The 12,544-nt window shown below is 53.6% G+C and overlaps 2 non-coding genes across 2 annotated transcripts; both read right to left on the bottom strand.

Annotated features, from left to right (window-relative positions):
- Window positions 1-12,013: 12,013 nt before the first annotated feature.
- Window positions 12,014-12,086, bottom strand: TRNAQ-CUG (transfer RNA glutamine (anticodon CUG)). The gene has a single exon. It is a non-coding gene; the product is annotated as a tRNA-Gln (tRNA).
- A 9-nt stretch (window positions 12,087-12,095) lies between these two features.
- On the bottom strand, window positions 12,096-12,167 carry TRNAE-CUC (transfer RNA glutamic acid (anticodon CUC)). The gene has a single exon. It is a non-coding gene; the product is annotated as a tRNA-Glu (tRNA).
- Window positions 12,168-12,544: the final 377 nt, after the last annotated feature.

The following is a 12,544-nucleotide window of genomic DNA, read 5'->3' as shown; positions in this document are numbered from 1 at the left end:
ACACGCGGAGGAGGTCGCCATTGCGTTGGCTGCATCTGATTCCAATTCAAAAACAATTATTTCCGACTCGCGAGGGGCATGTCGGAACGTAGAGCAGGGCTGGGTACCATATCTAGCCTACCGCATTCTCCAAAACAGCGTCTACACCGGGGACCCCGCGCACCGGCGTATCGTTTGGGCTCCTGCTCACATGGGCCTTGAGGGAAATGAGGCAGCTGACGCCGCCGCCCGCGCGCTCTCTCACCGGACATTCCCCTCCGACCCCGACGATCAGGAACTCGAATTCACTCCCGCTTACTCCTTTAAAGACATTGTTTTACATTATCAATCTGGCCATGGTCTTTATCCCCGCCCGTGTAAAGGTCTCTCAAAGGCGGAGGAGCGGCTTTTGCTTCGCCTGTATACCAATACTTTGCTGTGCCCGGCAGCTCTCAAACACTTCGACCCTTCTTTCTCGGGCAGCTGTCCGCACTGTGCGGAGAAGTCTTCGGACATTTACCACATGGTGTGGGCCTGCCCCTCCAACCCTGCTATCCCCCCTCACCCCAACCCAACCCGGGAGGACTGGGAGGCGACCCTGCTCGGCTGCTCTGACCTGCAGGCCCAACGGGCCTTGGTCGCGCGAGCCCGGGCGGCGGCCGACGCCACTGGGGTCCCGAACTAGGGACCTCCACCTAGTACTTGTAAGGGCTGGCCCCCTCTGGGTCAGCTCATGCAATACCTCCAGTAGTGCATGTGTAAATAAATGTTTTCCACCACCACCACCACCGGAAACGAGGCCGCCAACCTTTTAGCCCGAGGTTCTTTAAACCGGGCTCAGGTGGCCTCGGATCGGGGATTCACGAAGGATCGCATGCACTCATTCAGTGAGCTGACCCAGGCATACAGAGCCTCTCGCCAGCTCTACCCCCCGCCCCACCCCTCCCTAGATAACAGACACGCAACACTCTGGCGCAGATTACAAACACATACTCTCCCCTCGCTGCTTACCCTAACCCACTATCATCCCTCCTTCCCCACTCCTGCTTGCGCCCTATGCCCAGAACCCTTCGCTTCTTCCCTCCACATCCTTTCCCTCTGCCCGGCGGACCCTCCCCCGCGGGACCTAGAGAACCTCAAGACCTGGGAGGACTGGGAGACCCTGCTGCACTCGGAGGACCCGGCCGTGCAGACCATCGCCACCGGCCGTGCTGCCAGTGTTATGGACCTCAGGAACATAAACACTTGAGTGCAGTGGGGTCGTGCGGGGACCCTGGGGCGTGCCCCGAATTCCTTTGTAAATAAAGTTTTCTCTCTCTCTCTCTCTCTGCTGTGATCATCATCATCGTTTGACATTTTGTGTACGCTATTTAATACTTTTGTTTTGTCTTTCTCTGATATCTTGACATCAGCAATGGAAATAGCCATGATACCGACCTATTTCGCTCTCGAAGAGTATAAAAAAAATTACCGACGATTACGTTACTTCCTAATGCGAAATTTGAGCGCAGCAAATAAGCTGTTTCACCTTTTCGATAGTGAGTCAACCCCAGCTGCGGAGTTGGTTTCAGGGACAACGCCGCCGATGCCGACACAAACAATATGATACCCTCGCTTCCGCAGCGCTAAGAACCAGGTCTAGCCGTGGGAAGGTGGTCACGTATTCGTCGACGTGCCGGGGCCTACGTGAAATAACCGGCGCGTCGGCAACTGAAGAGCACCCTATCCGCCACACAAGAACAGGGGAGGGGGGGGGGGACCCTTTCCTCCTCTTTCTGCATGGCGGCGACGGTGTTCTATGCAGTCACGTTATCTTGACTCTCTAGCGGCGTCAGCGGCATCCAGCGGTATCAGTCGGTCGTTATCAGTCGGTCGCTGCTAGCGCTGGGGGGATGAAAGGGGGGCGGAGCTGGTTACGAGGCCGACGCCGACGACGACGCGAAACCCAGGAACGGACGCCAAAGAGCTGCGCTCTAAAACATCTTCCTTTTTGTCGGCACCACCTGGGGATCTTTAAATGGATGATAATGACTACGTGGACAAACGACAAAACCGCCTTGTCGGATAACTATTTCGACCACCAGGGGATCTTTAAATGGATGATAATGACTACATGGACAAACGACAAAACTGCCTTGTTTGAAGTGAAACAATGGAGGAGGCCATTTTCTCAACAGGTGCATATTAGCGCCACGCCGCCCGTAATGTTTCTACCCTAGCGGCAGAAGGCATGAACTATAGAACATGCGCGCTGGAAGGAAGGGAAGGGAAAACTTTATTTACACTAATGGTTTTTCCTGCGGTTTGGGGACATCTTCAGAGACGTCTTGGTTCTACCCCCAGGAGCCTTCTCTGTCGAAGTCGTCCGCCTCTAATCAGTGGTCGGTTGCCCTCAGTCCAGGGCTCCGCTGGCCACTGCCGCCCGTTGAGCTCGCTGCACCAGACCTTGTTGGTCTTCACAGCGGTCGCTGGACAGCAGAGTCTCCCACTGCTCCGCACTCGGGTTTTGTATTTTGGGGACCACGTGTATGTTTTGGCAGGCCCATGTGATGTGGTATAGAGTAGGTTTTTCGTCGCACCAGGGACATTTGTCCGTGTATATCGTAGGGTGCATTTTGTTTAGTATATGTAGGTTTGGGAAAGAGCCTGTTTGTAATTGTCTCCAAGTGACAGCTTCCTCTCTGCTGAGAGATTTGTGCGGTGGGGGATATCGCATTCTTCTGCCTCTATAGTTTTGTAGTATGGCCGAATATTCCCTGGGTGCTGGCGCGAGTTCGGCGGTCTCGTCGGATGCTCGGAAAGTAATGTATCCTCGAGCTATCCTGTCGGCCTCTTCGTTCCCTGCCACTCCCGTGTGCCCCGGTACCCACACAATTTTGTGTGGGATCTTGTCATTTTGTTCTTCCTGGTTTTTAATTCTGTCGCTCGCTGCGAGGAGTATACGGAGCGCGTGACGACCTATCCTGCCATTCATGTAATTTCGGCAGGCTGTTTGAGAGTCCGTGAGTATTGTTAGTGACCGCCCGGTTCTATAGCCCTCCGCCACCGCTAGAGCAACGGCTACTTCCTCAGACTCTGCAGCTGTGCAGCCTCGGAGAGACGCGCTGGTCATTTCGCGTAAAGACGAATCGACCACCGCCGCTACAGCGATTTTGGTATCTCCTCCTCCCCAAGACGCGTCTGTATACACGGTCGTGGCTTGAGGAGCGTATGTTTTCTCAATGAATTCGGCCCTCGCTTCTCTTCTGCCTCGATGGAGGTTGGGATCCATGTTTTTTGGTATTGGAGCTACCTTGAGGGTCTTGCGAAGCTCGTCGGGGATCGTTGCCGTCCTCGACATTTCTCGCATCGGCTCGCGGTATCCGAGCCTCTGCAGGAGCGCTCTTCCAGTCGTTGTTTGCAACAGCCTGAGTTTTTGCGACTCAAGCTGCGCCTCTCGTAGCTCCTCAAAGGTGTTATGTAATCCCAGGGCCATGAGTTTTTCTGTAGACGTGTAGCGTGGTAGTCGGAGCGCTGTCTTATACGCTTTGCGTAGCAGGGCATCCGCTTGTTGTATTTCGTTTTTGTTGAGGCACTGGTAGGGTAGGCTGTACGTGATTCGACTAACTACTAGGCTTCTTACTAGTTTTAGTGTGTCCTCTTCACGCATGCCATGTTGCCTGTTGGTGATGCGGGTGATCATGCGTGCGACTTGTAGCGTTGCTGCTTTCAGTAATATAAAAGTGTGAGTACTGCGCTGGTTGGATTGAACCCACATGCCCAAAATTCTTATTGTTGTCTTTTCGGGTATGGGTGTCCCTTCTAGGCAGACGTTGAGTTTTAGGTCCTCGTTGGTTGGGACGGAGCAGGGCCACTTGTGCAGGTCTGTAGGTCATGCTTTCCAGAAAATGTAGCGATCAACCCACATATGAGCAAACGCTGGTTGCTTACGTTAAGGCAAGCAGATATTGCTGCATGAGCTGGTCTCTTCTAGCTGCCCAACTTAGATTACTACAAGGAACATTCGTAGTCTGTCTAGTTGTCCTGAAAATAAAGTAAATGATTTTTTTCTTTCGCCAAAAAATCACTGCGCTTTGAGTAAATCTCCATTTGCATATATCGAAGGGAGCAAAACCTTTAGGCCAGTTTTTCCGTAGCAAAGGATTGGAGCTAGCATAGCCAAACTTGATACTCGGAACTCCTTTGACTGCGGGTGCATTTCATTAAAACATTTAAAAAATTAGAGGTGCAGTAACTGTCTCCACTACTCGGTAGACACATTAGCTGCACCGTGAAGGAAGGGAGGAAGTTGGGAGTGAAAGAAGAATGTGGTGCCAGCTCAATGCCTGAGCGTCCTAAGACAGAAAAAAAAGAAGAGGAATGGAAAGGAACGGTCCCTGGACACCTCAACCACGCCATGAGAAGAGAGAGGAAACTGGGAGTGAAAGAAGAAAGGGAGAGAGAAGTGCTGCAGCGGAGGCCTCCCGAATAATTTCCGCCATCTAAACATGAGGCGGACGCAAAAGGTGCCAGTGTGATGTGCGATATGATCCACGGCACACCGAAAAATTTAATATTGGTTTTTGAAGGAAGGAAATCGCGGAGTAATTGTCTTGCATAATTCGGTGGACACCCGGACTAGTAAAATTGGTAAATTGGTTTTTGAGGAAAGGAAATGGCGCAGTAATTGTCTCACATATCTCGGCGGACACCTGAACCGCGCCGTAAGGGAAGGGAGGAAGGTACTCCGGCTCGGTAGACGAGCGCCTTGCCACTCAGCCACCGCGGCGGGTGAACTGCGCCGTAGGGAAAATGAGGTAGGTAGGAGTGAAATAAGAGATGAAGTGGTGTCGTAGTGGAGGGCTGCGGAATAACTTCTACCACCTGGGGATATTTAATCGCACAGCACACGGACGCCTTTGCGTCTCGCTTCCAACGAAACGCGGCCGCCGCGGCCGCGTTCGAACCCGGGAACTTGGGTTACAGTCACTGGATAAGACTTCGAAATGTAGAGCTCAGTAAAGTTTTGCAATCAATTAATGAATCAATCAATCCCCATAACAAGTCGGACCAGCATCCGTTCCTTCTGAACTCTCGTTATAGAAGTACACATTTCCCTTCCATGCAGTATCATTGATCTAATGCTGCTGTGTCTTGATTCCCCTATAGATTCGATAACTGCGTAGTAGCACGCCACTCAAAAGCAAACTGAACATGGAAGAAACCAAATTGGCTCTGGCGTAGCTCTGGGAGGGGTCCTGAGCTGGTTCTTGAGCTGCTCGCCAACGGGACTATCATTTTCCAAGAGAATCGCCGTTACCACCTTCAGGTAGAAAAGCTTACAGAACGCACGTAGAAGGCATTTAAAAAATGGCATATTTAGATTGCAGGTTTGGCCAAAGTGGGTGCGTTTCAAAGTCGCTATATAGAAAAAGCGTCGTATGCTCAAGACGTGGAACAATCCTGAGCCACTCATACCCGTGATTTGTTGATTATTCAACGAATGTAAACAATGGAGTGGCACCAATTTGCGAATTTTACTCTAATAAAACCATTTTGTAAGTTTGGTGCAGGAATAACAGAAGTAGAAAAAATTAACCAGTGTGCGGTGTTTAGTAAATATATCTGAAATGCATATGGTACTAAGTCAAATGTCGATGGTGTTTTCGGACACCGGTGTACTCCCGAACGAAATGTTTCCCTCTTCCCCGACCGTGCCGAGAATGTTCTCGGCTACTTTGGGGAAGAAGGAGCGGACGAGAACGTGCCAGAATTGTTCCTCTCCTGCCTCTGCCTTTGCCGCGGCCGCGGCCGCTTTCTCCTGCTCCTTGACGACGTCCAGGGCGCGCTTGGCCGCCATCACAGCACCTTCGTCCTCCGCCGGCTGTTCGTCCTCCAGCGTGGTGGACGCGAAGTCCTCCTTGGTCTTCATCAACGAGAAGGTGACACACAGAACCGTCACCAACACGGCTGCCATGGCGAGGGTGGTGCTGACCAGCCTGACGGGCGTGAGCAACTCAGAGGACGTGCGCGCCGCAGAGCCGTAGCAAGCCTTGGCGCGAGGGGGTTCGTTATCGTGGCACGTGCACATGCCGTTGCTGCACTTGGCCAGAGTGATGCCCCGACAGTCGTCGTCCGTCCAGCACGACACGTTCAGGCAGGCGCGACCCGTAGGCAGGTTTACGGCGCGGAAGCCGTTCATGCAGTAGCACAGCTGGCCCCGCAGACACTCCGAATTGTCGACGCGGCACGAGCCGCCGCCGTGGCACTGGCCCACGTCGCTCTTGTCGCACACGTTCTCGTGCGTGAGGTCGAACTCGTGGTGGCAGATGCAGCGGCCGCCGAGGCAGCGCAGCCCCCGACCGCCGTCCTCGCAGTCCTGGTTGCCCAGACACACCATGGGCGTGCACCGGCCGTCGCGGTACACGTGGCCCGCGAAGCACTCGCAGTAGCCATCGATGCACTCGGAGGGTCCGTAGCGCGCCTGGCAGTCGTCGGACAAGACGCACTCGCCGCGCCGGCACCTGACTCCGTCCATGTAGAAGCCCGGGCTGCAGACGCAGTGGTTTCGCGTCTCTGGAGACTGGCTGCAGTAGGCGTTACCCAAATGGCTGCAGTCCTGAGCAGTGCTGCACGATTTGCTGCAGTGTCCCTCTGTCTGGGACCCCGTCCATCTCGTTGCTTCGGGCAGCTCGCAATGGCACCTCATCGCCCTCGAGTACATCTTGCACGCCGCGCCTAAAGGGCTGCAGTCGCTGTCGTTGCCACAGGCCATGGCTTGCATGACCTTGTTCATCCTAACTCTCAGGGCGAGGGAGGCGGACTTTCGGGTCCCCCGCACTTGGGCCATCAGGAATCCGTTGAGGTATCGGTTGTAGTCGGTCTCGTTCGGGACGACGAAGATGATGCGTTCCCAGAAGGTCACGTAAGTATCCAGGCTGTCGTAAAGCGTGGTGTGCGAGTGCAGCAGGCGGCCGTCGACGGTCCACGTCACCTGCGTGTCGCCGAACGTCATCAGCTCGTAGTAGATGGCAGTCTGGCGGCGTGTGTTGAAGATGATGAACGACGCCCCCGGAGTCTCCTTCAGCCTCAGGCTTACTCCCGCAGTCCGCTTGCTGTAGCAGTCGTAGAGCCTGTTCTTGCCGTAGAACTCGCGATGGGGTGGACACTGGCAGACGTCGCAGGGAGAATCCCACGACTCCTTGCACGAGTCGGCCCAGCTGCAGGTGCTGTGGCTGATGGGTTTCACCTGCCAAGCCACAGCGCCGCTCTCGCGGTGTGCAGTGCGCGCCGTGCAGGAGTACTCGCCGGCGTGCTCGGGGCTCACGTTTGGAATGACCAGGGCGTGTTCGAAGGTGCGCACAGAGTTCGGACGACGGGGGACCCGAACCAGGAATCGGTTCACAGTCTGCCCATCGCGCGTGCACGTGACGGTGGCGTCCTCCGAGGTGCGGATCACGTACGGTAGCCGCACGATGCTTCCCAGGACCCAGTTCTGAGTGTCCGTTCGCACCGGGTAGAGCGACAGCTGGGACGCCGGCCTCCGGGCCAAGAGGTAGTCGGCGTGGCACGGGGCGCAGACGCTCTCCAGAAGGAGCACCATCATTCGCAGCCTGTGAACCGCAGGTCTCATTACGGTGACAGTGAAGGATAATCCTCGAGAGTGGATGAGAAGACAGGCCTGCTTCGAGACAAATGGCGGCCGAGAAGGCTGTCTCGTGCTTGGAACGAACAGAGCGCGGACCTCGCGCACTCCGACTCTTCTTCTTTCACCAACGGTTCCGGTTCACAGCCATATGCTTTATGACGTATCCGAAAATTCCCTCAATGAGACCCGGCTCCGCCGCGGTGGCTCAGTGGTTACGGCACTCAGCTGCTGACCCGAAAGACGCGGGTTCGATACCGGCCGCGGCGGCTGCATTTCGATGGAGGCGAAATTCTAGAGGCCCGTGTGCTGTGCGATGTCAGTGCAAGTTAAAGAACCCCAGGTGGCCGAAATTTCCTGAGCCCTTCACTATGGCGTCTCTCATAAGCCTGAGTCGCTTTGGGACGTTAAACCCCAATAAATCAATAAACCAAACCTCAATGAGACCCAAAAGTTTCTTATTTGAGGCCCCGTTTCCTTGGAGCAGTCAGAAAATGCTGTCAATCTGGGAAAAAAAATGTGAGGCAATTTTGCTTCTTGATATTTTCTGCAGACACAAAAAGAAAAAAAGCCGTTTCGCCAAATTTTACTTCTCAAGATCCGTGAAAGGAGAAAATTCTCCGAATACAACAACACTGCATACACAGCGAGATAGTTTCCAGGAGATCTACGAATTCGCTCTTGAATCTGAAGGAGTCGTCGTCAGAAAAATTCTGCAGGAAAGATGTCGCTTCGGCGGACTCCTTGCTATTCGTTCAACGGTATCGTTTTCCTCTCCCGAGGGCTTCTGCTTGGTTTGTGGAAAGGTCCGTGAAAACGCTATATGTTATATCGTCAGGCGCGACACCGAGGACGGTATCGTAAGGGCGGCAACTTTTAAAGAGTGAGCCAATTACTGCATTAAACGCGGCTATCGTAAGGGCGGCAACTTTTAAAAAGTGAGCCAATTACTGCATTAAACGCGGCTAACGCAGTAAGCTGCCATTCACAGTGTCGTGTCCTAGCAAGGCGGGTTTAAACTAGCTGGGTTTGTTCGAGACTTTACATCTCAGCTATCGCGACGTAGTACGTCGTATCGGCGTCGGTCGAGTCTGATGCGCACTCCCGATGATGATGATGATGATGGTGGTGGTGATGTAGCCTTCCCTTTGTAACGGGTGGGCGCCTACCAAAGGTGCCCTGGCTGGATATACACACACATAAAAATACCACTATCAAACGCGAAGCGGCAAACACACACGCAAATACCGACGAAACAGTACTGTTCTAGTGTCGCACCAGCGTCCACCACTCTGTCAATCGGCGCTTCGTCGCTGCAACCGCCGCCTGGTTTGCCGCATCCGCCGTGCAGCCCTCGTTCGCAGAACGGAAACCCAACGCCTGCGGAAGCGTAGCGCCCTCGTGCGGTGGCGTTGGCAGCTTCTCGCAGGGTAGGACGATGTGCTCAGTTGTTTCGTCGTGCTCTCCGCAGGTTCTGCACTGGGTGCATTCGACTGTATTGTCGAAGCGCTTGCGATACACAAGCGTTGGCATGGCACCCGCGCGTGCCTCAAACAACAGGCGGCTGCCTACACTGTTTTCGTAGAAGCTCTCGACGCAGATGTCCTGCTTGGCTGCCCGGTACACTACCAGCGTCGACTTCCCCTCCATGGCAGCCCTCCACGCCTCTCGCTCCTGCGCACGCACTTGGGCATCATCTGCTTTGGCCCATTTCCTCGCGCTGTCGGCTTGTACTTCATTTCTGAAGAAGCCGAACTTGCGACGAAGGTATTGGAGCCGCTTCACCCATGTGGCCCGCAGGCAGTTTTGACTTACATAGTCAGACTCTGCGCGCCCACCTGTTTTTGTTCATCAGGTGCAGCCTGCCGTCGTAGGCTATTTTGCTTCTTGCCTCGCGAGCCTCGAAGGTAGACCAACCGAGGTCTCCCTGCACAGCTTCGTTAACCACCCGCCCATGGCACCCCGGCGCCAGGCGTCCCACCGCTCGTTGACCACGCTCAAGCCATTCCCTTGTGGGCGATGTCACGCAGATAACTGCGTTCGCAAATGACAATGCGGGCACATGCACTGCTTTCCACAGCTCGCGGACCATAACAAACCGATTGCAGCCCCATAGGCACCGCCTTCGCAGTGTGTTTCCCGCTCGCTGCGAAGCTTGCTTCAAGTGCTCCTCATGTCTTGCTGCATATTCTGGCTGCGTGCTGAACCTAATGCCGAGGTAACGGTATTCTGTTGCCATCTCGAGGACGTCCCCGCTAGGTAAGTGGACCGGCTGCTCGGCGTCCAGCGGCGCTGAAAAACACAGCACCGCAGACTTCTTTGAGTTGAAGCTAGCTCAGGCCAAGTGGTGCCATGGTTTCAGCGCATATGTTGATGAGGGCCTGGAGCTCCGAATTTGTCTCTGCCATTAATACCACATCATCGGCGAAGACTAGGCCTGCCAATATCCATCGGTCCTTTACACCACCGCTGATGTAGCTTAGAGTGAACCCCAACTGCGCATCGAACAGCTTGCGCTCCACCCCTGCAGCGTACAACATATACAGAAGAGGGGACAACGGGCAGCCCTGCCTCAGCCCCTTCTGTACGACCACTGGCTCCGAGCTGAAGCCGCACACTGTGGCCACCGAGTTTAGTTCCATTAACGTTGGTGCAGCGTGCAGCACGAGCGTGCATTGCGTGCATGTGGCGCCATCTGTCAGTCCTGCTGCTCACCACATACAGCCCCTTAGAAGCACAGACTGCTTTCGAGACAAAGCGACCTGAAACCGAGGAAAACATGGAAAATATAAATTGATTCGCGAGCTTGTGCAGCGTTTAAAGCGCGTGTCTCGGCTGGAGATTGAATGAATGGAGAAAATTTATCCTATTACAGCCCCAGGTGCAAACGTTACGATTGGTTGGTTGGTTTATGGGGTTTAACGTCCCAAAGCGACTAAGGCTATGAGAGACGCCGTAGTGGAGGGCTCCGGAAATTCCGACCACCTGGGGTTCTTTAACGTGCACTCACATCGTTAAAGAACCCCAGGTGGTCGAAATTTCCGGAGCCCTCCAGGGCATAACGGACATGACACATACGATATAGGACGTGTCTTGTCTTTGGAGAACCTGAGAGAACAAATGAGCCCTGGAAGGCACTGCTTCTCAAAAAGAAAGAAAAGGGACAACGTAAGGTCATCCGTCTTGCCCTGGCCGCTGCTGAGATCCTGGAGATCCCGGTCGATGGTTGAGGGGGAGGACATAGCTGGGACCGAGCTCCACCTCGGATCCCCGTCAACCTTCTGTCGGGTGCTAGTAAATGTCATTTCTCTCCCTCTCCCGTTTTATCGACGCCGACAGGTGCCGGGTGGTGCACTACGTCGTTTGGCATTGCCAGCGAAATGGTTACCGATCCTTGTTCGGCATCGGGTTTGGCGACCGGTCTGCACAGTGAGTAATAAACACGCTACTTTACATGCGCTACGACTGGCGAAACAGCATTGCATTAGGCAAATTCAAACTTTTGCTGACAAGCAACGAAAAAAAATGAGCCGCACTCGCCCGACCACAATCCATTTCTGCAGCCGCTCTTGTGAGAGCGGTTACGACAGAAACAAGAAGAAAAGACTGTTATCGTTGCCCTCCTCAGTGTGACACTTGCAAACGCCGCGGTATGCTATCGGTTTCTGCGCTTCTTCGGCCGCCCTTACGAGCTTGTTGGACTGGGAGAGAGAGAGAAAAACCTTATTAGTAGAAGTATATTCGCGGCACGCCCCTGAGTCCCCGCATGACCCCATTGCATTCAAGTTTTCAAGTTCCCAAAATCGACAACACTGGCGGCCTAGCCGGTGGTGATGGTCTGGATAACAACTGTTAAATAAACAGTCTCACTTTCACAGGGTAAAAGCTGCAGTGTGACAGCTTGGCAAGGCCATGGGCCCCCACTTTATCAGAAATGCAGCATTCTGGCATGTGTGCATAAAAGCAAGTACAGGGTCAATCACACTAAGAGGGAACATGGCTGCGCGTGGCTGCGCACACGCGGAGCTCCATTGCAAGCAAGCGGGTACAAACCCATACAAAGGGGCAGGTGACACGAAGCACCACGTCGAGGTCCCTCTTCTCGTGCGCCACTCTGCACAGATTCATGAACGGGTTAGATGCAATGGCACTCCGCAGGTACGTGGTCACGCGTAGCCGTGTTCCCTCTAAGTGTGATTGACGTTGTACATCACATGCTAAAGGACAGCGCTAAGAGGACACATTACTCCATTTTTACTCGCATATGCGTGTTTAGAGTGCGAGTGTTTATACATGCAATAAATTTGAAACTCACGCTGAAAAAAAAAAACTGAAAAGTTTCGCTACGTTGCCATGAGGTGAAAGTTTCAGCGCCCGCAAAAAGCTCTCCGGGTCATGGAAACAAAAACAAGGTCTCACCGAGACTCGAACTCGGATCGCTGGATTCAGAGTCCAGAGTGCTGACCAATTACACCATGAGACCATACACGTGTTCCGACGCCGGGAATCGAACCCGGGCCTCCTGGGTGAGAGCCAGGTATCCTAACCACTAGACCACGCCGGAGACATGGGGCGCCGTTCTAGTACTACTTCTAGTAACAAAGTAAGTAACAACGGGCCAAGTTTAATGCTAGACTTCAGCTAAGCTCCGACACGTGTTGTTTAAAACAGATCTGCGCCAAACAACGAAGGCCAACATTCCGGGACAGAAAAATATGTGGTGTCAGATGCAAAATATTTTCTTATTTTCACGAAAAAGAAAAGAAGCAGAATTGTGAAGCAGCTCCACGAATTAGCAGGGAACAGAGGGAAAAGCACCTGCTCGTTGTTTTCTTAGTTTCCAAGGAATTAAAAAAAAACATATACACAGCAGCAGCTGAGGCGCAAACGTGGCAAGGAGCTCAAAATGTTCGAGAAAGATCAAATAGAAGAAGAGATGAA

Source organism: Amblyomma mixtum, chromosome 7 (assembly GCF_055824585.1).
Source record: "Amblyomma mixtum isolate Tamu chromosome 7, ASM5582458v1, whole genome shotgun sequence".
In the NCBI taxonomy this organism is placed as follows: Eukaryota; Metazoa; Arthropoda; class Arachnida; order Ixodida; family Ixodidae; genus Amblyomma; species Amblyomma mixtum.
Note: the sequence above shows the minus strand (reverse complement) of the source record. Positions and strands in the feature narration are given on the sequence as shown.